The 22778-nt window shown below is 41.5% G+C and overlaps 63 non-coding genes across 63 annotated transcripts; 56 read left to right on the top strand and 7 right to left on the bottom strand.

Moving 5' to 3' along the window:
• Positions 1–107: 107 nt before the first annotated feature.
• Positions 108–180, bottom strand: trnaf-gaa (transfer RNA phenylalanine (anticodon GAA)). Its single transcript has one exon. It is a non-coding gene; the product is annotated as a tRNA-Phe (tRNA).
• Positions 181–277: 97 nt separating this feature from the next.
• On the bottom strand, positions 278–351 carry trnai-aau (transfer RNA isoleucine (anticodon AAU)). The gene has a single exon. It is a non-coding gene; the product is annotated as a tRNA-Ile (tRNA).
• Positions 352–448: 97 nt separating this feature from the next.
• trnap-ugg (transfer RNA proline (anticodon UGG)) lies at positions 449–520 on the bottom strand. The gene has a single exon. It is a non-coding gene; the product is annotated as a tRNA-Pro (tRNA).
• Positions 521–1276: 756 nt separating this feature from the next.
• Positions 1277–1348, bottom strand: trnaq-cug (transfer RNA glutamine (anticodon CUG)). The gene has a single exon. It is a non-coding gene; the product is annotated as a tRNA-Gln (tRNA).
• Positions 1349–1551: 203 nt separating this feature from the next.
• Positions 1552–1624, bottom strand: trnaf-gaa (transfer RNA phenylalanine (anticodon GAA)). Its single transcript has one exon. It is a non-coding gene; the product is annotated as a tRNA-Phe (tRNA).
• A 97-nt stretch (positions 1625–1721) lies between these two features.
• Positions 1722–1795, bottom strand: trnai-aau (transfer RNA isoleucine (anticodon AAU)). The gene has a single exon. It is a non-coding gene; the product is annotated as a tRNA-Ile (tRNA).
• Positions 1796–1892: 97 nt separating this feature from the next.
• trnap-ugg (transfer RNA proline (anticodon UGG)) lies at positions 1893–1964 on the bottom strand. The gene has a single exon. It is a non-coding gene; the product is annotated as a tRNA-Pro (tRNA).
• Positions 1965–6994: 5030 nt separating this feature from the next.
• trnac-gca (transfer RNA cysteine (anticodon GCA)) lies at positions 6995–7066 on the top strand. Its single transcript has one exon. It is a non-coding gene; the product is annotated as a tRNA-Cys (tRNA).
• Positions 7067–7187: 121 nt separating this feature from the next.
• On the top strand, positions 7188–7259 carry trnac-gca (transfer RNA cysteine (anticodon GCA)). The gene has a single exon. It is a non-coding gene; the product is annotated as a tRNA-Cys (tRNA).
• A 302-nt stretch (positions 7260–7561) lies between these two features.
• On the top strand, positions 7562–7633 carry trnac-gca (transfer RNA cysteine (anticodon GCA)). The gene has a single exon. It is a non-coding gene; the product is annotated as a tRNA-Cys (tRNA).
• A 129-nt stretch (positions 7634–7762) lies between these two features.
• On the top strand, positions 7763–7834 carry trnac-gca (transfer RNA cysteine (anticodon GCA)). The gene has a single exon. It is a non-coding gene; the product is annotated as a tRNA-Cys (tRNA).
• A 121-nt stretch (positions 7835–7955) lies between these two features.
• On the top strand, positions 7956–8027 carry trnac-gca (transfer RNA cysteine (anticodon GCA)). Its single transcript has one exon. It is a non-coding gene; the product is annotated as a tRNA-Cys (tRNA).
• Positions 8028–8148: 121 nt separating this feature from the next.
• Positions 8149–8220, top strand: trnac-gca (transfer RNA cysteine (anticodon GCA)). The gene has a single exon. It is a non-coding gene; the product is annotated as a tRNA-Cys (tRNA).
• Positions 8221–8531: 311 nt separating this feature from the next.
• On the top strand, positions 8532–8603 carry trnac-gca (transfer RNA cysteine (anticodon GCA)). Its single transcript has one exon. It is a non-coding gene; the product is annotated as a tRNA-Cys (tRNA).
• A 120-nt stretch (positions 8604–8723) lies between these two features.
• On the top strand, positions 8724–8795 carry trnac-gca (transfer RNA cysteine (anticodon GCA)). The gene has a single exon. It is a non-coding gene; the product is annotated as a tRNA-Cys (tRNA).
• Positions 8796–8915: 120 nt separating this feature from the next.
• On the top strand, positions 8916–8987 carry trnac-gca (transfer RNA cysteine (anticodon GCA)). Its single transcript has one exon. It is a non-coding gene; the product is annotated as a tRNA-Cys (tRNA).
• A 120-nt stretch (positions 8988–9107) lies between these two features.
• Positions 9108–9179, top strand: trnac-gca (transfer RNA cysteine (anticodon GCA)). The gene has a single exon. It is a non-coding gene; the product is annotated as a tRNA-Cys (tRNA).
• Positions 9180–9294: 115 nt separating this feature from the next.
• Positions 9295–9366, top strand: trnac-gca (transfer RNA cysteine (anticodon GCA)). Its single transcript has one exon. It is a non-coding gene; the product is annotated as a tRNA-Cys (tRNA).
• Positions 9367–9487: 121 nt separating this feature from the next.
• On the top strand, positions 9488–9560 carry trnac-gca (transfer RNA cysteine (anticodon GCA)). Its single transcript has one exon. It is a non-coding gene; the product is annotated as a tRNA-Cys (tRNA).
• Positions 9561–9825: 265 nt separating this feature from the next.
• On the top strand, positions 9826–9897 carry trnac-gca (transfer RNA cysteine (anticodon GCA)). Its single transcript has one exon. It is a non-coding gene; the product is annotated as a tRNA-Cys (tRNA).
• A 121-nt stretch (positions 9898–10018) lies between these two features.
• On the top strand, positions 10019–10090 carry trnac-gca (transfer RNA cysteine (anticodon GCA)). Its single transcript has one exon. It is a non-coding gene; the product is annotated as a tRNA-Cys (tRNA).
• Positions 10091–10211: 121 nt separating this feature from the next.
• On the top strand, positions 10212–10283 carry trnac-gca (transfer RNA cysteine (anticodon GCA)). The gene has a single exon. It is a non-coding gene; the product is annotated as a tRNA-Cys (tRNA).
• A 262-nt stretch (positions 10284–10545) lies between these two features.
• trnac-gca (transfer RNA cysteine (anticodon GCA)) lies at positions 10546–10617 on the top strand. Its single transcript has one exon. It is a non-coding gene; the product is annotated as a tRNA-Cys (tRNA).
• A 129-nt stretch (positions 10618–10746) lies between these two features.
• trnac-gca (transfer RNA cysteine (anticodon GCA)) lies at positions 10747–10818 on the top strand. Its single transcript has one exon. It is a non-coding gene; the product is annotated as a tRNA-Cys (tRNA).
• A 315-nt stretch (positions 10819–11133) lies between these two features.
• Positions 11134–11205, top strand: trnac-gca (transfer RNA cysteine (anticodon GCA)). Its single transcript has one exon. It is a non-coding gene; the product is annotated as a tRNA-Cys (tRNA).
• Positions 11206–11325: 120 nt separating this feature from the next.
• trnac-gca (transfer RNA cysteine (anticodon GCA)) lies at positions 11326–11397 on the top strand. Its single transcript has one exon. It is a non-coding gene; the product is annotated as a tRNA-Cys (tRNA).
• A 435-nt stretch (positions 11398–11832) lies between these two features.
• trnac-gca (transfer RNA cysteine (anticodon GCA)) lies at positions 11833–11904 on the top strand. The gene has a single exon. It is a non-coding gene; the product is annotated as a tRNA-Cys (tRNA).
• Positions 11905–12027: 123 nt separating this feature from the next.
• trnac-gca (transfer RNA cysteine (anticodon GCA)) lies at positions 12028–12099 on the top strand. Its single transcript has one exon. It is a non-coding gene; the product is annotated as a tRNA-Cys (tRNA).
• Positions 12100–12219: 120 nt separating this feature from the next.
• Positions 12220–12291, top strand: trnac-gca (transfer RNA cysteine (anticodon GCA)). Its single transcript has one exon. It is a non-coding gene; the product is annotated as a tRNA-Cys (tRNA).
• A 262-nt stretch (positions 12292–12553) lies between these two features.
• trnac-gca (transfer RNA cysteine (anticodon GCA)) lies at positions 12554–12625 on the top strand. The gene has a single exon. It is a non-coding gene; the product is annotated as a tRNA-Cys (tRNA).
• A 323-nt stretch (positions 12626–12948) lies between these two features.
• Positions 12949–13020, top strand: trnac-gca (transfer RNA cysteine (anticodon GCA)). The gene has a single exon. It is a non-coding gene; the product is annotated as a tRNA-Cys (tRNA).
• A 121-nt stretch (positions 13021–13141) lies between these two features.
• On the top strand, positions 13142–13213 carry trnac-gca (transfer RNA cysteine (anticodon GCA)). Its single transcript has one exon. It is a non-coding gene; the product is annotated as a tRNA-Cys (tRNA).
• A 403-nt stretch (positions 13214–13616) lies between these two features.
• Positions 13617–13688, top strand: trnac-gca (transfer RNA cysteine (anticodon GCA)). Its single transcript has one exon. It is a non-coding gene; the product is annotated as a tRNA-Cys (tRNA).
• A 123-nt stretch (positions 13689–13811) lies between these two features.
• On the top strand, positions 13812–13883 carry trnac-gca (transfer RNA cysteine (anticodon GCA)). The gene has a single exon. It is a non-coding gene; the product is annotated as a tRNA-Cys (tRNA).
• Positions 13884–14012: 129 nt separating this feature from the next.
• trnac-gca (transfer RNA cysteine (anticodon GCA)) lies at positions 14013–14084 on the top strand. The gene has a single exon. It is a non-coding gene; the product is annotated as a tRNA-Cys (tRNA).
• A 304-nt stretch (positions 14085–14388) lies between these two features.
• On the top strand, positions 14389–14460 carry trnac-gca (transfer RNA cysteine (anticodon GCA)). Its single transcript has one exon. It is a non-coding gene; the product is annotated as a tRNA-Cys (tRNA).
• A 502-nt stretch (positions 14461–14962) lies between these two features.
• Positions 14963–15034, top strand: trnac-gca (transfer RNA cysteine (anticodon GCA)). Its single transcript has one exon. It is a non-coding gene; the product is annotated as a tRNA-Cys (tRNA).
• Positions 15035–15154: 120 nt separating this feature from the next.
• trnac-gca (transfer RNA cysteine (anticodon GCA)) lies at positions 15155–15226 on the top strand. The gene has a single exon. It is a non-coding gene; the product is annotated as a tRNA-Cys (tRNA).
• Positions 15227–15663: 437 nt separating this feature from the next.
• Positions 15664–15735, top strand: trnac-gca (transfer RNA cysteine (anticodon GCA)). The gene has a single exon. It is a non-coding gene; the product is annotated as a tRNA-Cys (tRNA).
• Positions 15736–16138: 403 nt separating this feature from the next.
• trnac-gca (transfer RNA cysteine (anticodon GCA)) lies at positions 16139–16210 on the top strand. The gene has a single exon. It is a non-coding gene; the product is annotated as a tRNA-Cys (tRNA).
• A 124-nt stretch (positions 16211–16334) lies between these two features.
• On the top strand, positions 16335–16406 carry trnac-gca (transfer RNA cysteine (anticodon GCA)). Its single transcript has one exon. It is a non-coding gene; the product is annotated as a tRNA-Cys (tRNA).
• Positions 16407–16541: 135 nt separating this feature from the next.
• On the top strand, positions 16542–16613 carry trnac-gca (transfer RNA cysteine (anticodon GCA)). Its single transcript has one exon. It is a non-coding gene; the product is annotated as a tRNA-Cys (tRNA).
• A 304-nt stretch (positions 16614–16917) lies between these two features.
• On the top strand, positions 16918–16989 carry trnac-gca (transfer RNA cysteine (anticodon GCA)). The gene has a single exon. It is a non-coding gene; the product is annotated as a tRNA-Cys (tRNA).
• Positions 16990–17298: 309 nt separating this feature from the next.
• On the top strand, positions 17299–17370 carry trnac-gca (transfer RNA cysteine (anticodon GCA)). Its single transcript has one exon. It is a non-coding gene; the product is annotated as a tRNA-Cys (tRNA).
• A 120-nt stretch (positions 17371–17490) lies between these two features.
• On the top strand, positions 17491–17562 carry trnac-gca (transfer RNA cysteine (anticodon GCA)). The gene has a single exon. It is a non-coding gene; the product is annotated as a tRNA-Cys (tRNA).
• Positions 17563–17682: 120 nt separating this feature from the next.
• On the top strand, positions 17683–17754 carry trnac-gca (transfer RNA cysteine (anticodon GCA)). Its single transcript has one exon. It is a non-coding gene; the product is annotated as a tRNA-Cys (tRNA).
• Positions 17755–17874: 120 nt separating this feature from the next.
• On the top strand, positions 17875–17946 carry trnac-gca (transfer RNA cysteine (anticodon GCA)). Its single transcript has one exon. It is a non-coding gene; the product is annotated as a tRNA-Cys (tRNA).
• Positions 17947–18449: 503 nt separating this feature from the next.
• On the top strand, positions 18450–18521 carry trnac-gca (transfer RNA cysteine (anticodon GCA)). The gene has a single exon. It is a non-coding gene; the product is annotated as a tRNA-Cys (tRNA).
• Positions 18522–18641: 120 nt separating this feature from the next.
• On the top strand, positions 18642–18713 carry trnac-gca (transfer RNA cysteine (anticodon GCA)). The gene has a single exon. It is a non-coding gene; the product is annotated as a tRNA-Cys (tRNA).
• A 437-nt stretch (positions 18714–19150) lies between these two features.
• trnac-gca (transfer RNA cysteine (anticodon GCA)) lies at positions 19151–19222 on the top strand. Its single transcript has one exon. It is a non-coding gene; the product is annotated as a tRNA-Cys (tRNA).
• A 403-nt stretch (positions 19223–19625) lies between these two features.
• trnac-gca (transfer RNA cysteine (anticodon GCA)) lies at positions 19626–19697 on the top strand. The gene has a single exon. It is a non-coding gene; the product is annotated as a tRNA-Cys (tRNA).
• Positions 19698–19821: 124 nt separating this feature from the next.
• trnac-gca (transfer RNA cysteine (anticodon GCA)) lies at positions 19822–19893 on the top strand. The gene has a single exon. It is a non-coding gene; the product is annotated as a tRNA-Cys (tRNA).
• Positions 19894–20029: 136 nt separating this feature from the next.
• trnac-gca (transfer RNA cysteine (anticodon GCA)) lies at positions 20030–20101 on the top strand. The gene has a single exon. It is a non-coding gene; the product is annotated as a tRNA-Cys (tRNA).
• A 304-nt stretch (positions 20102–20405) lies between these two features.
• Positions 20406–20477, top strand: trnac-gca (transfer RNA cysteine (anticodon GCA)). The gene has a single exon. It is a non-coding gene; the product is annotated as a tRNA-Cys (tRNA).
• A 309-nt stretch (positions 20478–20786) lies between these two features.
• On the top strand, positions 20787–20858 carry trnac-gca (transfer RNA cysteine (anticodon GCA)). The gene has a single exon. It is a non-coding gene; the product is annotated as a tRNA-Cys (tRNA).
• A 120-nt stretch (positions 20859–20978) lies between these two features.
• Positions 20979–21050, top strand: trnac-gca (transfer RNA cysteine (anticodon GCA)). The gene has a single exon. It is a non-coding gene; the product is annotated as a tRNA-Cys (tRNA).
• A 120-nt stretch (positions 21051–21170) lies between these two features.
• Positions 21171–21242, top strand: trnac-gca (transfer RNA cysteine (anticodon GCA)). The gene has a single exon. It is a non-coding gene; the product is annotated as a tRNA-Cys (tRNA).
• Positions 21243–21362: 120 nt separating this feature from the next.
• Positions 21363–21434, top strand: trnac-gca (transfer RNA cysteine (anticodon GCA)). Its single transcript has one exon. It is a non-coding gene; the product is annotated as a tRNA-Cys (tRNA).
• A 115-nt stretch (positions 21435–21549) lies between these two features.
• trnac-gca (transfer RNA cysteine (anticodon GCA)) lies at positions 21550–21621 on the top strand. Its single transcript has one exon. It is a non-coding gene; the product is annotated as a tRNA-Cys (tRNA).
• Positions 21622–21742: 121 nt separating this feature from the next.
• trnac-gca (transfer RNA cysteine (anticodon GCA)) lies at positions 21743–21814 on the top strand. Its single transcript has one exon. It is a non-coding gene; the product is annotated as a tRNA-Cys (tRNA).
• Positions 21815–22078: 264 nt separating this feature from the next.
• Positions 22079–22150, top strand: trnac-gca (transfer RNA cysteine (anticodon GCA)). Its single transcript has one exon. It is a non-coding gene; the product is annotated as a tRNA-Cys (tRNA).
• A 124-nt stretch (positions 22151–22274) lies between these two features.
• On the top strand, positions 22275–22346 carry trnac-gca (transfer RNA cysteine (anticodon GCA)). The gene has a single exon. It is a non-coding gene; the product is annotated as a tRNA-Cys (tRNA).
• Positions 22347–22666: 320 nt separating this feature from the next.
• Positions 22667–22738, top strand: trnac-gca (transfer RNA cysteine (anticodon GCA)). The gene has a single exon. It is a non-coding gene; the product is annotated as a tRNA-Cys (tRNA).
• The last annotated feature ends 40 nt before the right edge of the window (positions 22739–22778 follow it).

Here is a 22778-nt window from a genome sequence, read left to right as displayed (position 1 = left end):
GGTAGATAGTGTTGCGGCTAGGGGGAACCAGTCAGAGCGAGGGGTTGTATCCCAGTGAGTTTTGGTCACTGGCCACCCTCGACCAAAAGACAAAAGAAAGCTGCATCTGCCGAAACCCGGGATTGAACCAGGGACCTTTAGATCTTCAGTCTAACGCTCTCCCAACTGAGCTATTTCGGCCACATCCCCCCAACGGTTTGGTCTGCAGGGGTTTACGTGACACCACCCGTCGCTTTGAGAGAAGAGCAGAGACGAGCTAACAGAGAACAAAAGACGCTGGCCCGTACGGGGATCGAACCCGCGACCTTGGCGTTATTAGCACCTCGCTCTAACCAACTGAGCTAACCGGCCTGGCTCCGCCCAGACGTCTTCCCAATTTCCCCAAAATTTGCTGACTGCTCGTGGGCCCCTTAGCAGGCAGAAAAGCTTCAGGACCAAGCCTGACCACGGGCTCGTCCGGGATTTGAACCCGGGACCTCTCGCACCCAAAGCGAGAATCATACCCCTAGACCAACGAGCCACGCTCACGTAGCTGGCGCACCGCCGCCTGCCCTCGAGCATCGCTCTTCACGTGGCTTTGAATGCAGGGAGCATCCGGAAGTCTGCGCTTGTGGCAAAAAGCACCTCGATTTCTGAGAAACTTGTTTCTGCCCTGCTCTACTCACCCTGTTACGGTCCTCAGGGGTGCAGACTTACTTGACCGCAACAGTCACTTCTGATACAGGATCACAATCTTGTGAAAGCCAAGTGGATCGTTTGTAATAAAGCAACAACAACAAGAAAGCCCAAAAAACAACATTAAAAACACTGAATGAAACAAGCAAGCATTAGAAGAAATGAGCCTAAAAACAAACAAGTTGGCGGCGATCATAATAACCAAAAGCAAAGAAGACAAATAGCAACAACAAAAGAAAGAAAAAATTAACTGCAATGGAAGAAATGACACACCTCGAGACAAGGTCAAAGGCAAAGGAATGAAAGTGGGCCTTTGAATGGATTTAATAATGGTGGTGGACCTAACAGGGAGTAGATTCTGACTTTTGCAGCCATGGGAATTAGCTCAAATGGTAGAGCGCTCGCTTAGCACGCGAGAGGTAGCGGGATTGACGCCCGCATTCTCCAAGGGGCTCTTGCCCTTTTACGCGCACGTCCCCAAGGAGACAGACTGCGCTTTTTGCGGTGCGAAACGTACCCTCGCAGTTGCGTGAGCCTTTGGGGCCCACTGCTGTCAAAAGGATTTCTCAGAACGGGCCCTGCGCACATTCGTGGCAAAAGCAGGTCCCACCGAGATTTGAAGTCGGATCGCTGGATTCAGAGTCCAGAGTGCTAACCATTACACCATGGAACCTTGACGAGAGAGGCTGCTGCTCAGAGGAAAGCAAAGAAGAAGTCGCTTACGGCTCACCAGCAACAAAAACAAAGTTGAGCCTTTTTTGTTTTTATCTGCCGATAGTGTTGCGGCTAGGGGGAACCAGTCAGAGCGAGGGGTTGTATCCCAGTGAGTTTTGGTCACTGGCCACCCTCGACCAAAAGACAAAAGAAAGCTGCATCTGCCGAAACACGGGATTGAACCAGGGACCTTTAGATCTTCAGTCTAATGCTCTCCCAACTGAGCTATTTCGGCCACATCCCCCCAACGGTTTGGTCTGCAGGGGTTTACGTGACACCACCCGTCGCTTTGAGAGAAGAGCAGAGATGAGCTAAGAGAGAACAAAAGACGCTGGCCTGTACGGGGATCGAACCCGCGAACTTGGCGTTATTAGCACCACGCTCTAACCAACTGAGCTAACCGGCCTGGCTCCGGCCAGACGTCTGCCCAATTTCCCCAAAATTTGCTGACTGCTCGTGGGCCCCTTAGCAGGCAGAAAAGCTTCAGGACCAAGCCTGACCACGGGCTCGTCCGGGATTTGAACCCGGGACCTCTCGCACCCAAAGCGAGAATCATACCCCTAGACCAACGAGCCACGTTCACGCAGCCGGCGCACCGCCGCCTGCCCTCGAGCATCGCTCTTCACGTGGCTTTGAATGCAGGGAGCATCCGGAAGTCTGCGCTTGTGGCAAAAAGCACCTCGATTTCTGAGAAACTTGTTTCTGCCCTGCTCTACTCACCCTGTTACGGTCCTCAGGGGTGCAGACTTACTTGACCGCAACAGTCCCTTTGTAGTAAACGGGGCTCACGTCACCAATGATGCTGTGATTTTGGGTCACACGTCACTTAAGGTGCATTTGTGAGTCTATCAGATGACCAATTCCCACCTCGCTGGGTTCAGTGTATCAGTCAAAGACTGTTAATTTGGCAATAGGTCAATAAATTGAGACTTGCACCCTGGAAGGAGTTGGTCAACTGATTTATCTGAAAGTTTGGTGGTTTAGCTAGCTAGTAGAGCCTTGAATCATCAACACAATGAAAACACAATTGTAATAAAATTAATGAAATTTATTAACAATAGATATGCAAGAGTAAATACAACACTAGTGATAAACCAATAAATTAATACACACTGCTAATAGATAATAGGCAACTAAATGTGAAAGAAGATACCAAGTAAAGTGTAGAAACTAACAAAATGGAATGAACGCAGAATGGCAGAATGCAATGCTGTTGAGCTGAAAGTAGCAATATAAGAGGTTTCTATGGTAATGTTGTCTATGGGAAACCCACTTAATGGCTCTGGTAGGTTTAATGATAAATAACTGCGTATTTATCTCGGAACAAACAATATAGCTATCATTTGTAATGCTGACCACAAGTAAATGTTATCTAAACAGGTTAGAAAACATAGGCTGCAGGTATAAACTAAGCCAAGGTCTTTAGGAAAAAGGTTTGGTAAGTTTATAGTTACGTTCCACTTGGTCGGATGATCAGTCCGGCGGCAGAGACGTCTTCCACTGGTGATGCGGTTTGCATATAGTGGGGAGGGCACAGAGTTGCGTTCCGGTAGCCGTCGAGGCGCTGACCTGGAGGATGCTGGACTTCTGTTGTGCCAAAGAGGGTCCTTAGGGCGTGGACCGGGCAGCTGGGTCAGATGGCTCTCCACAGGGTCCTTTGCAGCCGGGCTGCGTCGTTGAGGAGCCGTGTGGTTAAGGCAGTGTCTGCCAATGTGGAGGTCCTTTGCGGACTGGGCTGCGCTGCTTTCGGAGTGGCAAGAGTCAGACGGGGTCCGTCCCTGCTGGGTCCTTTGCAACTGAAGGGCAGCCGAATTCAATATAAAAGGTTTACTCAAGAGCTGAGCGGAGTCTTAGCTGTCTTGAAGTCTCTTGCCTCGTCAGGCCAGAAACTCAGGACCTTGTATCTGTTAATGTCTCTTCCCTTGCGGGGCTCAGACTCAGAACGGTGTAACTGTTAATGTCTCTTCCCTTACGGGTCTTAGACGCAGTACAAGGAGTGTCTTTTCGGAGGCTACCTTTATCTCTTTCTGATGAGGAAGAGATTGGAATCTAGCGCCTCTCCATTCCAGGAATGTGATTGGCCACTTGTGTCTGAGGTGGCCATGGTGTTACCCGCCCTAGTGTGGAACTCATTTGCATATAGTAGAGTACAAAGTTAGACAGTGTCTTTTACAATTTACCTAATGCAACATTTCTTTACCAAACCTCTTTCAAATTGTTACCCACATTATGAGGAGCAAAAAGAGTCCAAACATGATAGGAAACTGTTGAACAATCACTTATTCATATCATAATATGTTAATACGCCTGCTTCTGTGAACTGTTAGGTTAACAGTCAATGGCCATCAACATACAATGTACTTTATCAAAGGGTGAAGTGAATCTGTTGCAGTTTACATCAATTTAAGGTCTCCAACATATGTATGACTGGATTTGGATGGATCTTTGTAGCCTTCTTTGTTTCGGCCACTGCTGTTGCATCCAGAGTTCTGAGGGAATTTTTATGGCAGTCATTCCCAAACCTTAGGATTGGAGGGGGTCAATCCGTAGTCCAATGAGGAGTCCTCTTTTAGGTGGCCGTGGTTGCAGAAGGTCTCCCTTCCTGTTCTGTTAGAGGTGTCTGGTAGTTGTCTTGGCATCTTATCTGATGTTTCTGAACATTTGTTTATGTTCCTCAACCAAGATCCAATCACAGTGTGGCACATCTCCCTCCACCCTGGCAGATAGGGAAAGGGGCCTGCCATAAACTGATCCTTGGAATGCCATTTCGACCGTTGTTCACTACAACTTCTGATACAGGATCACAATCTTGTGAAAGCCAAGTGGATCGTTTGTAATAAAGCAACAACAACAAGAAAGCCCAAAAAACAACATTAAAAACACTGAATGAAACAAGCAAGCATTAGAAGAAATGAGTCTAAAAACAAACAAGTTGGCGGCGATCATAATAACCAAAAGCAAAGAAGACAAATAGCAACAACAAAAGAAAGAAAAAATTTAACTGCAATGGAAGAAATGACACACCTCGAGACAAGGTCAAAGGCAAAGGAATGAAAGTGGGCCTTTGAATGGATTCAATAATGGTGGTGGACCTAACAGGGAGAAGATTCTGCTTTCTGCAGCCAGGGGAATTAGCTCAAATGGTAGAGCGCTCGCTGCGCAAATGAAGGAGCCCAATCTTTGAGCCCCCCCTCGCAAGCGAAAAAGATGCGAACACGCAAGTGTGCCGACAAGTTTCCCCTGCAACAATATTCGGGCTATATTCCTGTGCGGTATGGATGAGTTTTAGTTACATGTGAAACACGTCACCCTCGGCGGGCTGGATTCGAACCCGCGGTCTGCGCGACTGAGTCGAAGTCCCGTTCTGAATCAAATGATTCGCGAATCGCGAAACTTGATCCGGTTGGACTGATTCGAAACAGTGAATCATCACGTTGACACTTTCGTCGTATTAAAAACACGCCCCATCCCACCTTGTTTTTATTTTTATTTTATTTTTTACAAATCTCGCCCTAGACATAACATTATATTGATTGATATTTATTAATTTGTGTATGTTATTTTTAAAAGGCATATTACATGTTTATGTTTATGGTTAAATACGCGATCCGATTGGAGCGAATCGTCACGTTGACAGTTTCCGTCGTATTAAAACACGCCCCCATCCTCACCTGCTTTTTCCACAAATCTCGCCCTAGACATATCAATATGTTGATTGATATTTATTATTTTGTGAAAATAATTTTTTGGTAAATATGTATAAACATAAATATATATGATATATGTTTATGGTTAAAAAAAAAAGAATTAAAATGTTGATATGTTAAGTAGTTGATTTTATGTTTTATGTTAATTATGTTTATAATATTTTTAAAAGGCATATTACTTATGTTTAAATTAATGAATAAAATGTTTTCTCAAAGATTATTATTATTTTTTTGTATATGTGGGACATGATTTGATGGATATCATTTATCAGATTTAATTTATCTGATCAAAAGACACTTTAAATGTTCAAATGTAAAATGTTTAATTTAAATGAACATAATATACATACACATAATATATACAGAAAAGATATAATTTATTGAGGAGGATACAGTATTGAGGGGTATACAGGACAATATGAAAAAGTGGGCCCGTGTAATATATATAAATACAAAAAAAAGACATTTATTATATTTATTGAGGGGTATACAGGACAATATGAAGGAGTGGGCCCATGTAATAAAAACAAAATATATACAGGAACGATATTATTTATTGAGGAACATACCAGAAAATATGAAAGAATGGTCCCATGTAATATAAACAAAATATATACAGTAAAATATATTTATTAAGGAAGATACCGGATAATGTGAAAGAGTGGGCCCGTGTAAAATACAAAATATATACAGAAAATAAATTATTTATTGAGGAGGATATCAAACAGTATGAAAGAGTGGGCACATGTAAACAAAATATATACAGAAAAAATTGTCTTTATTAAGGAGGTTTATGTAGCTGGCGCTGTTCTGCCAACCAGTCATTGAAAGACTTTCCATTTGAGGCACTCGGGCAAAATGTGGCATTGCCATATCGACTATGGCCGAACTCTTTAGTTTTGGGCTGCCCACATTTGCTGCATCTGTTAAAAGTAACCCCTCGCACATACTTTCTCTTGTGGACGCCGCTTTCCTCCTCCAGGGCCCGTCGGCGCCTGTTCCTCTGGGTGTAACGGGACACAGGAGCATCAGACGCAGGAGCAGATGGAGCTGGGCCTGCACTCGATGTTGAAGCACCAGAAGAGGGGATCACCACTGACACAGTCATGTCCGGGTTAAGGACTAGTGTGCCTAACAATGACCCAGGTGCTGAAATGGGCTGCACAACTCCTGATGCTGTGGGGGCAGGTGCAATGGGGCACTGCGTGGTGGTGGTAGCAGCGGGCCGTCGACCTGGTCGCAGGATCGGAGCCTGTCCTTCCCGATTTGGCGGAAGGATAAATGGATGTTTTGGCCCTGATGTCGATGGCGCTTCATCCAATTTTTCCCTCGGCAGAGAAAGCTGCGTATCGGCTTTTGTGGGGGTATAGCTCAGTGGTAGAGCATTTGGCAGGTTTGGACTTACCAAAACTTTGTCTTCAAAGCCAGACTGTCTTTATTAGTTATTGTCTCATTGAAGGAACTATTATTTTTTTCATTATTTTAAAACAGCACTTTTTGTGGGGGTATAGCTCAGTGGTAGTGCGTTTGACTGCAGTTGAAGAGGTCCCCGGTTCAAATCCAGGTGTCCCCTTTGGAGTTAGCAGGTTTGGACTTACCAAAACTTTGTCTTCAAAACCAGGCTGTCTTTATCAGATATTGTCTCTTTAAAGGAAGTTTTTTTTTTTATTATTTATTTTATTTTTTTTTCAGACAAGGCATTTTGTGGGTGTATAGCTCAGTGGAAGGGCATTTGACTGCAGATCAAGAGGTCCCCGGTTCAAATCCGAGTGCCCTCTTTGGGCTTGGCAGGTTTGGACCGACCAAAATTTGGTCTTCAAAGCCAGTCTCTCTTTATTAGATATTGTCTCATTAAAGTAAGTAATTTTTTTTTACTATTTTAAGGCAATGCATTTTATGGGGGTATAGCTCAGTGGTAGAGCATTTGACTGCAGATCAAGAGGTCCCCGGTTCAAATCCGGGTGCCCCCTTTGGCTTTGGCAGGTTTGGACTAACCAAAACTTTGTCTTCAAAGCCAGTCTCTCTTTATTAGATATTGTCTCATTAAAGTAAGTATTTTTTTTTTTACTATTTTCAGTTGATGCATTCTGTGGGGGAATAGCTCAGTGGTAGAGCATTTGACTGCAGATCAAGAGGTCCCCGGTTCAAATCCGGGTGCCCCCTTTGGCTTTGGCAGGTTTGGACTAACCAAAACTTTGTCTTCAAAGCCAGACTGTCTTTATTAGTTATTGTCTCATTAAAGTAAGTAAATTTTTTTTCCACTATTTTCAGGCAATATATCTTATGGGGGTATAGCTCAGTGCAGATCAAGAGGTCCCCGGTTCAAATCCGGCTGCCCCCTTTGGAGTTAGCATGTTTGGTCTTACCAAAACTTTGTCTTCAAAGCCAGACTGTCTTTATTAGTTATTGTCTCATTGAAGGAATTATTATTATTTTTTTCATTATTTTAAGACAGTACTTTTTGTGGGGGTATAGCTCAGTGGTAGAGCATTTGACTGCAGATCAAGAGGTCCCCGGTTCCAATCTGGGTGCCCCCTTTGGAGTTAGCAGGTTTGGACTTACCAAAACTTTGTCTTCAAAGCCAGACTGTCTTTATTAGATATTGTCTCTTTAAAGGAAGTTTTTTTTTTTTTTTTTTTTTACTATTTTCAGACAAGGCATTTTGTGGGTGTATAGCTCAGTGGAAGAGCATTTGACTGCAGATCAAGAGATCCCCGGTTCAAATCCGGGTGCCCCCTTTGGGCTTGGCAGGTTTCGGACCAACCAAAATTTGGTCTTCAAAGCCAGTCTCTCTTTATTAGATATTGTCTCATTAAAGTAAGTAATTTTTTTTTACTATTTTCAGGTGATGCATTATATGGGGGTATAGCTCAGTGGTAGAGCGTTTGACTGCAGATCAAGAGGTCCCCGGTTCAAATCTGGGTGCCCCCTTTGGACTTGGCAGGTTTGGACCAACCAAAACTTTGTCTTCAAAGCCAGACTGTCTTTATTAGATATTGTCTCATTAAAGTAAGTAATTTTTTTTTTACTATTTTCAGGCGATGCATTCTGTGGGGGAATAGCTCAGTGGTAGAGCATTTGACTGCAGGTCAAGAGGTCCCCGGTTCAAATCCGGGTGCCCGCTTAGGCAGGTTTGGACTAACCAAAACTTTGTCTTTAAAGCCAGACTGTGTTTATTAGTTATTGTCTCATTAAAGTAAGTAATTTTTTTTCCCACTATTTTCAGGCGATGTATTCTGTGTGGCAATAGCTCAGTGGTAGAGCATTTGACCACAGGTCAAGAGGTCCCCGGTTCAAATCTGGGTGCCCCCTTTGGGCTTGGCAGGTTTGGACCAACCAAAATTTGGTCTTCAAAGCCAGTCTCTCTTTATTAGATATTGTCTCATTAAAGTAAGTAATTTTTTTTTTTTACTATTTTCAGGTGATGCATTTTATGGGGGTATAGCTCAGTGGTAGAGCATTTGACTGCAGATCAAGAGGTCCCCGGTTCAAATCCGGGTGCCCCCTTTGGCTTTGGCAGGTTTGGACTAACCAAATCTTTGTCTTCAAAGCCAGACTGTCTTTACTAGTTATTGTCTCATTAAAGTAAGTAATTTTTTCCCACTATTTTCAGGTAACGCATTTTATGGGGGTATAGCTCAGTGGTTGAGCATTTGACTGCAGATCAAGAGTTCCCCGGTTCAAAGCCGGGTGCCCCCTTTGGCTTTGGTAGGTTTGGACTAACCAAAACTTTGTCTTCAAAGCCAGTCTCTCTTTATTAGTTATTGTATCATTAAAGTAAGTAATTTTTTTCCACTATTTTCAGTCGATGCATTTTGTGGGGGTATAGCTCAGTGGTAGAGCATTTGACTGCAGATCAAGAGGTCCCCGGTTCAAATCTGGGTGCCCCCTTTGGACTTGGCAGGTTTAGACCAACCAAAACTTTGTCTTCAAAGCCAGACTGTTTTTATTAGATATTGTCTCATTAAATTAAGTAATTTTTTTTTACTATTTTCAGGCGATGCATTTTATGGGGGTATAGCTCAGTGGTAGAGCATTTGACTGCAGATCAAGAGGTCCCCGGTTCAAATCCGGGTGCCCGCTTTGGCAGGTTTGGACTAACCAAAACTTTGTCTTCAAAGCCAGACTGTCTTTATTAGTTATTGTCTCATTGAAGGAATTATTATTTTTTTCATTATTTTAAGACAGCACTATTTGTGCGGGTATAGCTCAGTGGTAGAGCATTTGACTGCAGATCAAGAGGTCCCCGGTTCAAATCCGGGTGCCCCCTTTGGAGTTAGCATGTTTGGTCTTACCAAAACTTTGTCTTCAAAGCCAGACTGTCTTTATTAGTTATTGTCTCATTGAAGGAATTATTATTTTTTTCATTATTTTAAGACAGCACTTTTTGTGGGGGTATAGCTCAGTGGTAGAGCATTTGACTGCAGATCAAGAGGTCCCCGGGTTCAAATCCGGGTGTCCCCTTTGGCTTTGGCAGGTTTGGACTAACCAAAACTTTGTCTTCAAAGCCAGACTGTCTTTACTAGTTAATGTCTCATTAAAGTAAGTAATTTTTTTTTCCCACTATTTTCAGTTAATGCATTTTGTGGGGGTATAGCTCAGTGGTAGAGCATTTGGCAGGTTTGGACTTTCCAAAACTTTGTCTTCAAAGCCAGACTGTCTTTATTAGTTATTGTCTCATTAAAGTAAGTAATTTTTTTTCCCACTATTTTCAGGCAATGCATTTTATGGGGGTATAGCTCAGTGGTAGAGCATTTTACTGCAGATCAAGAGGTCCCCGGTTCAAATCCGGGTGCCCCCTTTGGAGTTAGCATGTTTGGTCTTACCAAAACTTTGTCTTCAAAGCCAGACTGTCTTTATTAGTTATTGTCTCATTGAAGGAATTATTATTTTTTTCATTATTTTAAGACAGTATTTTTTGTGGGGGTATAGCTCAGTGGTAGAGCATTTGACTGCAGATCAAGAGGTCCCCGGTTCAAATCCGGGTGCCCCCTTTGGCTTTGGCAGGTTTGGACTAACCAAAACTTTGTCTTCAAAGCCAGGCTGTCTTTACTAGTTATTGTCTCATTAAAGTAAGTAATTTTTTTTCCACTCTTTTCAGGTAACACATTTTATGGGGGTATAGCTCAGTGGTTGAGCATTTGACTGCAGATCAAGAGTTCTCCGGTTCAAAGCCGGGTGCCCCCTTTGCCTTTGGCAGGTTTGGACTAACCAAAACTTTGTCTTCAAAGCCAGTCTCTCTTTATTAGATATTGTATCATTAAAGTAAGTAATTTTTTTCCACTATTTTCAGGCGATGCATTTTGTGGGGGTATAGCTCAGTGGTAGAGCATTTGGCAGGTTTGGACTTACCAAAACTTTGTCTTCAAAGCCAGACTGTCTTTATTAGTTATTGTCTCATTGAAGGAATTATTATTTTTTTCATTATTTTAAGACAGCACTTTTTGTGGGGGGTATAGCTCAGTGGTAGAGCATTTGACTGCAGATCAAGAGGTCCCTGGTTCAAATCTGGGTGCCCTCTTTGGACTAGGCAGGTTTGGACCAACCAAAACTTTGTCTTCAAAGCCAGACTGTCTTTGTTAGATATTGTCTCATTAAGGGAAGTTTTTTTTTTTTTTTTTTTTTACTATTTTCAGACAAGGCGTTTTGTGGGGGTATAGCTCAGTGGTAGAGCATTTGACTGCAAATCAAGAGATCCCCGGTTCAAATCCGGGTGCCCCCTTTGGGCTTGGCAGGTTTGGACCAACCAAAATTTGGTCTTCAAAGCCAGTCTCTCTTTATTAGATATTGTCTCATTAAAGTAAGTAATTTTTTTTTCCACTATTTTCAGGCAATGCATTTTATGGGGGTATAGCTCAGTGGTAGAGCATTTTACTGCAGATCAAGAGGTGCATGGTTCAAATCTGGGTGTCCCCTTTGGAGTTAGCATGTTTGGTCTTACCAAAACTTTGTCTTCAAAGCCAGACTGTCTTTATTAGTTATTGTCTCATTGAAGGAATTATTATTTTTTTCATTATTTTAAGGCAGTATTTTTTGTGGGGGTATAGCTCAGTGGTAGAGCATTTGACTGCAGATCAAGAGGTCCCTGGTTCAAATCCGGGTGCCGCCTTTGGAGTTAGCAGGTTTGGACTTACCAAAACTTTGTCTTCAAAGCCAGACTGTCTTTATTAGATATTGTCTCATTAAAGGAAGTTCTTTTTTAAAACTATTTTCAGACAAGGTGTTTTGTGGGGGTATAGCTCAGTGGTAGAGCATTTGACTGCAGCTCAAGAGGTGCATGGTTCAAATCTGGGTGTCCCCTTTGGACTTGGCAGGTTTGGGCTTACCAAAACTTTGTCTTCAAAGCCAAACTGTCTTTGTAAGATGTTGTCACATTGAAAGGTGTTATTTTCTTTCACTGGTTTTGCAAAGACCTCTTTGTGGGGTTATATCTCAGTGCTATATGATTGGACTGCAGATCAAGAGGTCCCCGGTTCAAATCCGGGTGCCCCCTTTGGACTTGGCAGGTTTGGACTAACCAATACTTTGTCTTTAAAGCCAGAATGTCTTTATTGGTAGAGCATTTGACTGCAGATCAAGAGGTCCCCGGTTCAAATCCGGGTGCCCCCTTTGGACTTGGCATTTTTGGACTAACCAAAATTTTGTCTTCAAAGCCACACTATCTTTATTTGATATTGTCTCATTAAAGGAAGTTCTTTTTTTTTTTTTTTTACTATTTTCAGACCAAGAGTTTTGTGGGGGTATAGCTCAGTGGTAGAGCACTAGACTGCAGATCAAGAGGTCCCCGGTTCAAATCTGGGTGCCCCCTTTGGAGTTAGCATGTTTGGTCTTACCAAAACTTTGTCTTCAAAGCCAGACTGTCTTTATTAGTTATTGTCTCATTGAAGGAATTATTTTTTTTTTTTCATTATTTTAAGACAGTACTTTTTGTGGGGGTATAGCTCAGTGGTAGAGCATTTGACTGCAGATCAAGAGGTCCCCGGTTCAAATCTGGGTGCCCCCTTTGGAGTTAGAAGGTTTGGACCGACCAAAATTTGGTCTTCAAAGCCAGTCTCTCTTTATTAGATATTGTCTCATTAAAGTAAGTAATTTTTTTTTACTATTTTCAGGCGATGCATTTTATGGGGGTATAGCTCAGTGGTAGAGCATTTGACTGCAGATCAAGAGGTCCCCGGTTCAAATCCGGGTGCCCCCTTTGGCTTTGGCAGGTCTGGACTAACCAAAACTTTGTCTTCAAAGCCAGACTGTCTTTACTAGTTATTGTCTCTTTAAAATAAGTAATTTTTTTTTACTATTTTCAGGCGATGCATTTTGTGGGGGTATAGCTCAGTGGTAGAGCATTTGGCAGGTTTGGACTTACCAAAACTTTGTCTTCAAAGCCAGATTGTCTTTATTAGTTATTGTCTCATTAAAGTAAGTAATTTTTTTTTCCACTATTTTCAGGCAATGCATTTTATGGGGGTATAGCTCAGTGGTAGAGCATTTTACTGCAGATCAAGAGGTCCCCGGTTCAAATCCGGGTGCCCCCTTTGGAGTTAGCATGTTTGGTCTTACCAAAACTTTGTCTTCAAAGCCAGACTGTCTTTATTAGTTATTGTCTCATTGAAGGAATTATTATTATTTTTTTCATTATTTTAAGACAGTACTTTTTGTGGGGGTATAGCTCAGTGGTAGAGCATTTGACTGTAGATCAAGAGGTCCCCGGTTCCAATCTGGGTGCCCCCTTTGGAGTTAGCAGGTTTGGACTTACCAAAACTTTGTCTTCAAAGCCAGACTGTCTTTATTAGATATTGTCTCTTTAAAGCAAGTTTTTTTTTTCTTTTTTTTACTATTTTCAGACAAGGCATTTTGTGGGTGTATAGCTCAGTGGAAGAGCATTTGACTGCAGATCAAGAGGTCCCCGGTTCAAATCCGGGTGCCCCCTTTGGGCTTGGCAGGTTTCGGACCAACCAAAATTTGGTCTTCAAAGCCAGTCTCTCTTTATTAGATATTGTCTCATTAAAGTAAGTAATTTTTTTTTACCATTTTCAGGTGATGCATTATATGGGGGTATAGCTCAGTGGTAGAGCGTTTGACTGCAGATCAAGAGGTCCCCGGTTCAAATCTGGGTGCCCCCTTTGGACTTGGCAGGTTTGGACCAACCAAAACTTTGTCTTCAAAGCCAGACTGTCTTTATTAGATATTGTCTCATTAAAGTAAGTAATTTTTTTTTACTATTTTCAGGCGATGCATTTTGTGGGGGTATAGCTCAGTGGTAGAGCATTTGGCAGGTTTGGACTTACCAAAACTTTGTCTTCAAAGCCAGACTGTCTTTATTAGATATTGTCTCATTAAAGTAAGTAATTTTTTTTTACTATTTTCAGGCGATGCATTTTGTGGGGGTATTGCTCAGTGGTAGAGCATTTGGCAGGTTTGGACTTACCAAAACTTTGTCTTCAAAGCCAGACTGTCTTTATTAGTTATTGTCTCATTAAAGTAAGTAATTTTTTTTTTCCACTATTTTCAGGCAATGCATTTTATGGGGGTATAGCTCAGTGGTAGAGCATTTTACTGCAGAACAAGAGGTCCCCGGTTCAAATCCGGCTGCCCCCTTTGGAGTTAGCATGTTTGGTCTTACCAAAACTTTGTCTTCAAAGCCAGACTGTCTTTATTAGTTATTGTCTCATTGAAGGAATTATTATTATTTTTTCATTATTTTAAGACAGTACTTTTTGTGGGGGTATAGCTCAGTGGTAGAGCATTTGACTGCAGATCAAGAGGTCCCCGGTTCCAATCTGGGTGCCCCCTTTGGAGTGAGCAGGTTTTGACTTACCAAAACTTTGTCTTCAAAGCCAGACTGTCTTTATTAGATATTGTCTCTTTAAAGCATTTTTTTTTTTTTTTTTTTTTTTACTATTTTCAGACAAGGCATTTTGTGGGTGTATAGCTCAGTTGAAGAGCATTTGACTGCAGATCAAGAGATCCCCGGTTCAAATCCGGGTGCCCCCTTTGGGCTTGGCAGGTTTCGGACCAACCAAAATTTGGTCTTCAAAGCCAGTCTCTCTTTATTAGATATTGTCTCATTAAAGTAAGTAATTTTTTTTTACTATTTTCAGGTGATGCATTATATCTCAGTGGTAGAGCGTTTGACTGCAGATCAAGAGGTACCCGGTTCAAATCTGGGTGCCCCCTTTGGACTTGGCAGGTTTGGACCAACCAAAACTTTGTCTTCAAAGCCAGACTGTCTTTATTAGATATTGTCTCATTAAAGTAAGTAATTTTTTTTTTACTATTTTCAGGCGATGCATTCTGTGGGGGAATAGCTCAGTGGTAGAGCATTTGACTGCAGGTCAAGAGGTCCCCGGTTCAAATCCGGGTGCCCGCTTAGGCAGGTTTGGACTAACCAAAACTTTGTCTTTAAAGCCAGACTGTGTTTATTAGTTATTGTCTCATTAAAGTAAGTAATTTTTTTTCCCACTATTTTCAGGCAATGCATTCTGTGTGGCAATAGCTCAGTGGTAGAGCATTTGACCACAGGTCAAGAGGTCCCCGGTTCAAATCTGGGTGCCCCCTTTGGGCTTGGCAGGTTTGGACCAACCAAAATTTGGTCTTCAAAGCCAGTCTCTCTTTATTAGATATTGTCTCATTAAAGTAAGTAATTTTTTTCCCACTATTTTCAGGCAATGCATTTTATGGGGGTATAGCTCAGTGGTAGAGCATTTTACTGCAGATCAAGAGGTGCATGGTTCAAATCTGGGTGTCCCCTTTGGAGTTAGCATGTTTGGTCTTACCAAAACTTTGTCTTCAAAGCCAGACTGTCTTTATTAGTTATTGTCTCATTGAAGGAATTATTATTTTTTTCATTATTTTAAGACAGTATTTTTTGTGGGGGTATAGCTCAGTGGTAGAGCATTTGACTGCAGATCAAGAGGTCCCTGGTTCAAATCCGGGTGCCGCCTTTGGAGTTAGCAGGTTTGGACTTACCAAAGCTTTGTCTTCAAAGCCAGACTGTCTTTATTAGATATTGTCTCATTAAAGGAAGTTCTTTTTTAAAACTATTTTCAGACAAGGTGTTTTGTGGGGGTATAGCTCAGTGGTAGAGCATTTGACTGCAGCTCAAGAGGTGCATGGTTCAAATCTGGGTGTCCCCTTTGGACTTGGCAGGTTTGGGCTTACCAAAACTTTGTCTTCAAAGCCAAACTGTCTTTGTAAGAGGTTGTCACATTGAAAGGTGTTATTTTCTTTCACTGGTTTTGCAAAGACCTCTTTGTGGGGTTATATCTCAGTGCTATATGATTGGACTGCAGATCAAGAGGTCCCCGGTTCAAATCCGGGTGCCCCCTTTGGACTTGGCAGGTTTGGACTAACCAATACTTTGTCTTTAAAGCCAGAATGTCTTTATTGGTAGAGCATTTGACTGCAGATCAAGAGGTCCCCGGTTCAAATCCGGGTGCCCCCTTTGGACTTGGCATTTTTGGACTAACCAAAATTTTGTCTTCAAAGCCACACTATCTTTATTTGATATTGTCTCATTAAAGGAAGTTCTTTTTTTTTTTTTTTTTTACTATTTTCAGACCAAGAGTTTTGTGGGGGTATAGCTCAGTGGTAGAGCACTAGACTGCAGATCAAGAGGTCCCCGGTTCAAACCTGGGTGCCCCCTTTGGACTTGGCAGGTTTGGACCAACCAAAACTTTGTCTTCAAAGCCAGACTGTCTTTATTAGATATTGTCTCATTAAAGTAAGTAATTTTTTTTTACTATTTTCAGGCGATGCATTTTGTGGGGGTATAGCTCAGTGGTAGAGTATTTGGCAGGTTTGGACTTACCAAAACTTTGTCTTCAAAGCCAGACTGTCTTTATTAGATATTGTCTCATTAAAGTAAGTAATTTTTTTTTTACTATTTTCAGGCGATGCATTTTGTGGGGGTATAGCTCAGTGGTAGAGCATTTGGCAGGTTTGGACTTACCAAAACTTTGTCTTCAAAGCCAGACTGTCTTTATTAGTTATTGTCTCATTAAAGTAAGTAATTTTTTTTTCCACTATTTTCAGGCAATGCATTTTATGGGGGTATAGCTCAGTGGTAGAGCATTTTACTGCAGATCAAGAGGTCCCCGGTTCAAATCCGGCTGCCCCCTTTGGAGTTAGCATGTTTGGTCTTACCAAAACTTTGTCTTCAAAGCCAGACTGTCTTTATTAGTTATTGTCTCATTGAAGGAATTATTATTATTTTTTTCATTATTTTAAGACAGTACTTTTTGTGGGGGTATAGCTCAGTGGTAGAGCATTTGACTGCAGATCAAGAGGTCCCCGGTTCCAATCTGGGTGCCCCCTTTGGAGTTAGCAGGTTTGGACTTACCAAAACTTTGTCTTCAAAGCCAGACTGTCTTTATTAGATATTGTCTCTTTAAAGCATTTTTTTTTTTTTTTTTTTTTTTTTTTTTACTATTTTCAGACAAGGCATTTTGTGGGTGTATAGCTCAGTTGAAGAGCATTTGACTGCAGATCAAGAGATCCCCGGTTCAAATCCGGGTGCCCCCTTTGGGCTTGGCAGGTTTCGGACCAACCAAAATTTGGTCTTCAAAGCCAGTCTCTCTTTATTAGATATTGTCTCATTAAAGTAAGTAATTTTTTTTTACTATTTTCAGGTGATGCATTATATCTCAGTGGTAGAGCGTTTGACTGCAGATCAAGAGGTCCCCGGTTCAAATCTGGGTGCCCCCTTTGGACTTGGCAGGTTTGGACCAACCTAAACTTTGTCTTCAAAGCCAGACTGTCTTTATTAGATATTGTCTCATTAAAGTAAGTAATTTTTTTTTTACTATTTTCAGGCGATGCATTCTGTGGGGGAATAGCTCAGTGGTAGAGCATTTGACTGCAGGTCAAGAGGTCCCCGGTTCAAATCCGGGTGCCCGCTTAGGCAGGTTTGGACTAACCAAAACTTTGTCTTTAAAGCCAGACTGTGTTTATTAGTTATTGTCTCATTAAAGTAAGTAATTTTTTTCCCACTATTTTCAGGCAATGCATTCTGTGTGGCAATAGCTCAGTGGTAGAGCATTTGACCACAGGTCAAGAGGTCCCCGGTTCAAATCTGGGTGCCCCCTTTGGGCTTGGCAGGTTTGGACCAACCAAAATTTGGTCTTCAAAGCCAGTCTCTCTTTATTAGATATTGTCTCATTAAAGTAAGTAATTTTTTTTTTTACTATTTTCGGGTGATGCATTTTATGGGGGTATAGCTCAGTGGTAGAGCATTTGACTGCAGATCAAGAGGTCCCCGGTTCAAATCCGGGTGCCCCCTTTGGCTTTGGCAGGTTTGGACTAACCAAATCTTTGTCTTCAAAGCCAGACTGTCTTTACTAGTTATTGTCTCATTAAAGTAAGTAATTTTTTCCCACTATTTTCAGGTAACGCATTTTATGGGGGTATAGCTCAGTGGTTGAGCTTTTGACTGCAGATCAAGAGTTCCCCGGTTCAAAGCCGGGTGCCCCCTTTGGCTTTGGTAGGTTTGGACTAACCAAAACTTTGTCTTCAAAGCCAGTCTCTCTTTATTAGATATTGTATCATTAAAGTAAGTAATTTTTTTCCACTATTTTCAGTCAATGCATTTTGTGGGGGTATAGCTCAGTGGTAGAGCATTTGACTGCAGATCAAGAGGTCCCCGGTTCAAATCTGGGTGCCCCCTTTGGACTTGGCAGGTTTAGACCAACCAAAACTTTGTCTTCAAAGCCAGACTGTTTTTATTAGATATTGTCTCATTAAAGTAAGTAATTTTTTTTTACTATTTTCAGGCGATGCATTTTATGGGGGTATAGCTCAGTGGTAGAGCATTTGACTGCAGGTCAAGAGGTCCCCGGTTCAAATCCGGGTGCCCGCTTAGGCAGGTTTGGACTAACCAAAACTTTGTCTTTAAAGCCAGACTGTGTTTATTAGTTATTGTCTCATTAAAGTAAGTAATTTTTTTTCCCACTATTTTCAGGCAATGCATTCTGTGTGGCAATAGCTCAGTGGTAGAGCATTTGACCACAGGTCAAGAGGTCCCCGGTTCAAATCTGGGTGCCCCCTTTGGGCTTGGCAGGTTTGGACCAACCAAAATTTGGTCTTCAAAGCCAGTCTCTCTTTATTAGATATTGTCTCATTAAAGTAAGTAATTTTTTTTCCCACTATTTTCAGGCAATGCATTTTATGGGGGTATAGCTCAGTGGTAGAGCATTTTACTGCAGATCAAGAGGTGCATGGTTCAAATCTGGGTGTCCCCTTTGGAGTTAGCATGTTTGGTCTTACCAAAACTTTGTCTTCAAAGCCAGACTGTCTTTATTAGTTATTGTCTCATTGAAGGAATTATTATTTTTTTCATTATTTTAAGACAGTATTTTTTGTGGGGGTATAGCTCAGTGGTAGAGCATTTGACTGCAGATCAAGAGGTCCCTGGTTCAAATCCGGGTGCCGCCTTTGGAGTTAGCAGGTTTGGACTTACCAAAGCTTTGTCTTCAAAGCCAGACTGTCTTTATTAGATATTGTCTCATTAAAGGAAGTTCTTTTTTAAAACTATTTTCAGACAAGGTGTTTTGTGGGGGTATAGCTCAGTGGTAGAGCATTTGACTGCAGCTCAAGAGGTGCATGGTTCAAATCTGGGTGTCCCCTTTGGACTTGGCAGGTTTGGGCTTACCAAAACTTTGTCTTCAAAGCCAAACTGTCTTTGTAAGATGTTGTCACATTGAAAGGTGTTATTTTCTTTCACTGGTTTTGCAAAGACCTCTTTGTGGGGTTATATCTCAGTGCTATATGATTGGACTGCAGATCAAGAGGTCCCCGGTTCAAATCCGGGTGCCCCCTTTGGACTTGGCAGGTTTGGACTAACCAATACTTTGTCTTTAAAGCCAGAATGTCTTTATTGGTAGAGCATTTGACTGCAGATCAAGAGGTCCCCGGTTCAAATCCGGGTGCCCCCTTTGGACTTGGCATTTTTGGACTAACCAAAATTTTGTCTTCAAAGCCACACTATCTTTATTTGATATTGTCTCATTAAAGGAAGTTCTTTTTTTTTTTTTTTTTTACTATTTTCAGACCAAGAGTTTTGTGGGGGTATAGCTCAGTGGTAGAGCACTAGACTGCAGATCAAGAGGTCCCCGGTTCAAACCTGGGTGCCCCCTTTGGTCTTGGCAGGTTTGGACCAACCAAAACTTTGTCTTCAAAGCCAGACTGTCTTTATTAGATATTGTCTCATTAAAGTAAGTAATTTTTTTTTACTATTTTCAGGCGATGCATTTTGTGGGGGTATAGCTCAGTGGTAGAGCATTTGGCAGGTTTGGACTTACCAAAACTTTGTCTTCAAAGCCAGACTGTCTTTATTAGATATTGTCTCATTAAAGTAAGTAATTTTTTTTTTACTATTTTCAGGCGATGCATTTTGTGGGGGTATAGCTCAGTGGTAGAGCATTTGGCAGGTTTGGACTTACCAAAACTTTGTCTTCAAAGCCAGACTGTCTTTATTAGTTATTGTCTCATTAAAGTAAGTAATTTTTTTTTCCACTATTTTCAGGCAATGCATTTTATGGGGGTATAGCTCAGTGGTAGAGCATTTTACTGCAGATCAAGAGGTCCCCGGTTCAAATCCGGCTGCCCCCTTTGGAGTTAGCATGTTTGGTCTTACCAAAACTTTGTCTTCAAAGCCAGACTGTCTTTATTAGTTATTGTCTCATTGAAGGAATTATTATTATTTTTTTCATTATTTTAAGACAGTACTTTTTGTGGGGGTATAGCTCAGTGGTAGAGCATTTGACTGCAGATCAAGAGGTCCCCGGTTCCAATCTGGGTGCCCCCTTTGGAGTTAGCAGGTTTGGACTTACCAAAACTTTGTCTTCAAAGCCAGACTGTCTTTATTAGATATTGTCTCTTTAAAGCATTTTTTTTTTTTTTTTTTTTTTTTTTTTTTACTATTTTCAGACAAGGCATTTTGTGGGTGTATAGCTCAGTTGAAGAGCATTTGACTGCAGATCAAGAGATCCCCGGTTCAAATCCGGGTGCCCCCTTTGGGCTTGGCAGGTTTCGGACCAACCAAAATTTGGTCTTCAAAGCCAGTCTCTCTTTATTAGATATTGTCTCATTAAAGTAAGTAATTTTTTTTTACTATTTTCAGGTGATGCATTATATCTCAGTGGTAGAGCGTTTGACTGCAGATCAAGAGGTCCCCGGTTCAAATCTGGGTGCCCCCTTTGGACTTGGCAGGTTTGGACCAACCTAAACTTTGTCTTCAAAGCCAGACTGTCTTTATTAGATATTGTCTCATTAAAGTAAGTAATTTTTTTTTTACTATTTTCAGGCGATGCATTCTGTGGGGGAATAGCTCAGTGGTAGAGCATTTGACTGCAGGTCAAGAGGTCCCCGGTTCAAATCCGGGTGCCCGCTTAGGCAGGTTTGGACTAACCAAAACTTTGTCTTTAAAGCCAGACTGTGTTTATTAGTTATTGTCTCATTAAAGTAAGTAATTTTTTTCCCACTATTTTCAGGCAATGCATTCTGTGTGGCAATAGCTCAGTGGTAGAGCATTTGACCACAGGTCAAGAGGTCCCCGGTTCAAATCTGGGTGCCCCCTTTGGGCTTGGCAGGTTTGGACCAACCAAAATTTGGTCTTCAAAGCCAGTCTCTCTTTATTAGATATTGTCTCATTAAAGTAAGTAATTTTTTTTTTTACTATTTTCGGGTGATGCATTTTATGGGGGTATAGCTCAGTGGTAGAGCATTTGACTGCAGATCAAGAGGTCCCCGGTTCAAATCCGGGTGCCCCCTTTGGCTTTGGCAGGTTTGGACTAACCAAATCTTTGTCTTCAAAGCCAGACTGTCTTTACTAGTTATTGTCTCATTAAAGTAAGTAATTTTTTCCCACTATTTTCAGGTAACGCATTTTATGGGGGTATAGCTCAGTGGTTGAGCTTTTGACTGCAGATCAAGAGTTCCCCGGTTCAAAGCCGGGTGCCCCCTTTGGCTTTGGTAGGTTTGGACTAACCAAAACTTTGTCTTCAAAGCCAGTCTCTCTTTATTAGATATTGTATCATTAAAGTAAGTAATTTTTTTCCACTATTTTCAGTCAATGCATTTTGTGGGGGTATAGCTCAGTGGTAGAGCATTTGACTGCAGATCAAGAGGTCCCCGGTTCAAATCTGGGTGCCCCCTTTGGACTTGGCAGGTTTAGACCAACCAAAACTTTGTCTTCAAAGCCAGACTGTTTTTATTAGATATTGTCTCATTAAAGTAAGTAATTTTTTTTTACTATTTTCAGGCGATGCATTTTATGGGGGTATAGCTCAGTGGTAGAGCATTTGACTGCAGATCAAGAGGTCCCCGGTTCAAATCCGGGTGCCCGCTTTGGCAGGTTTGGACTAACCAAAACTTTGTCTTCAAAGCCAGACTGTCTTTATTAGTTATTGTCTCATTGAAGGAATTATTATTTTTTTCATTATTTTAAGACAGCACTATTTGTGCGGGTATAGCTCAGTGGTAGAGCATTTGACTGCAGATCAAGAGGTCCCCGGTTCAAATCCGGGTGCCCCCTTTGGAGTTAGCATGTTTGGTCTTACCAAAACTTTGTCTTCAAAGCCAGACTGTCTTTATTAGTTATTGTCTCATTGAAGGAATTATTATTTTTTTCATTATTTTAAGACAGTACTTTTTGTGGGGGTATAGCTCAGTGGTAGAGCATTTGACTGCAGATCAAGAGGTCCCCGGTTCAAATCCGGGTGTCCCCTTTGGCTTTGGCAGGTTTGGACTAACCAAAACTTTGTCTTCAAAGCCAGACTGTCTTTACTATTTAATGTCTCATTAAAGTAAGTATTTTTTTTTCCCACTATTTTCAGTTAATGCATTTTGTGGGGGTATAGCTCAGTGGTAGAGCATTTGGCAGGTTTGGACTTTCCAAAACTTTGTCTACAAAGCCAGACTGTCTTTATTAGTTATTGTCTCATTAAAGTAAGTAATTTTTTTTCCCACTATTTTCAGGCAATGCATTTTATGGGGGTATAGCTCAGTGGTAGAGCATTTTACTGCAGATCAAGAGGTCCCCGGTTCAAATCCGGGTGCCCCCTTTGGAGTTAGCATGTTTGGTCTTACCAAAACTTTGTCTTCAAAGCCAGACTGTCTTTATTAGTTATTGTCTCATTGAAGGAATTATTATTATTTTTTTCATTATTTTAAGACAGTACTTTTTGTGGGGGTATAGCTCAGTGGTAGAGCATTTGATTGCAGATCAAGAGGTCCCCGGTTCCAATCTGGGTGCCCCCTTTGGAGTTAGCAGGTTTGGACTTACCAAAACTTTGTCTTCAAAGCCAGACTGTCTTTATTAGATATTGTCTCTTTAAAGCAAGTTTTTTTTTTCTTTTTTTTACTATTTTCAGACAAGGCATTTTGTGGGTGTATAGCTCAGTGGAAGAGCATTTGACTGCAGATCAAGAGGTGCATGGTTCAAATCTGGGTGTCCCCTTTGGAGTTAGCATGTTTGGTCTTACCAAAACTTTGTCTTCAAAGCCAGACTGTCTTTATTAGTTATTGTCTCATTGAAGGAATTATTATTTTTTTCATTATTTTAAGACAGTATTTTTTGTGGGGGTATAGCTCAGTGGTAGAGCATTTGACTGCAGATCAAGAGGTCCCTGGTTCAAATCCGGGTGCCGCCTTTGGAGTTAGCAGGTTTGGACTTACCAAAGCTTTGTCTTC

Source organism: Garra rufa, chromosome 20, assembly GCF_049309525.1.
Source record: "Garra rufa chromosome 20, GarRuf1.0, whole genome shotgun sequence".
Lineage (NCBI taxonomy): Eukaryota > Metazoa > Chordata > Actinopteri > Cypriniformes > Cyprinidae > Garra > Garra rufa.
The sequence above is the reverse complement of the archived record's forward strand: the minus strand, read 5'-3'. Positions and strand labels throughout refer to the sequence as shown.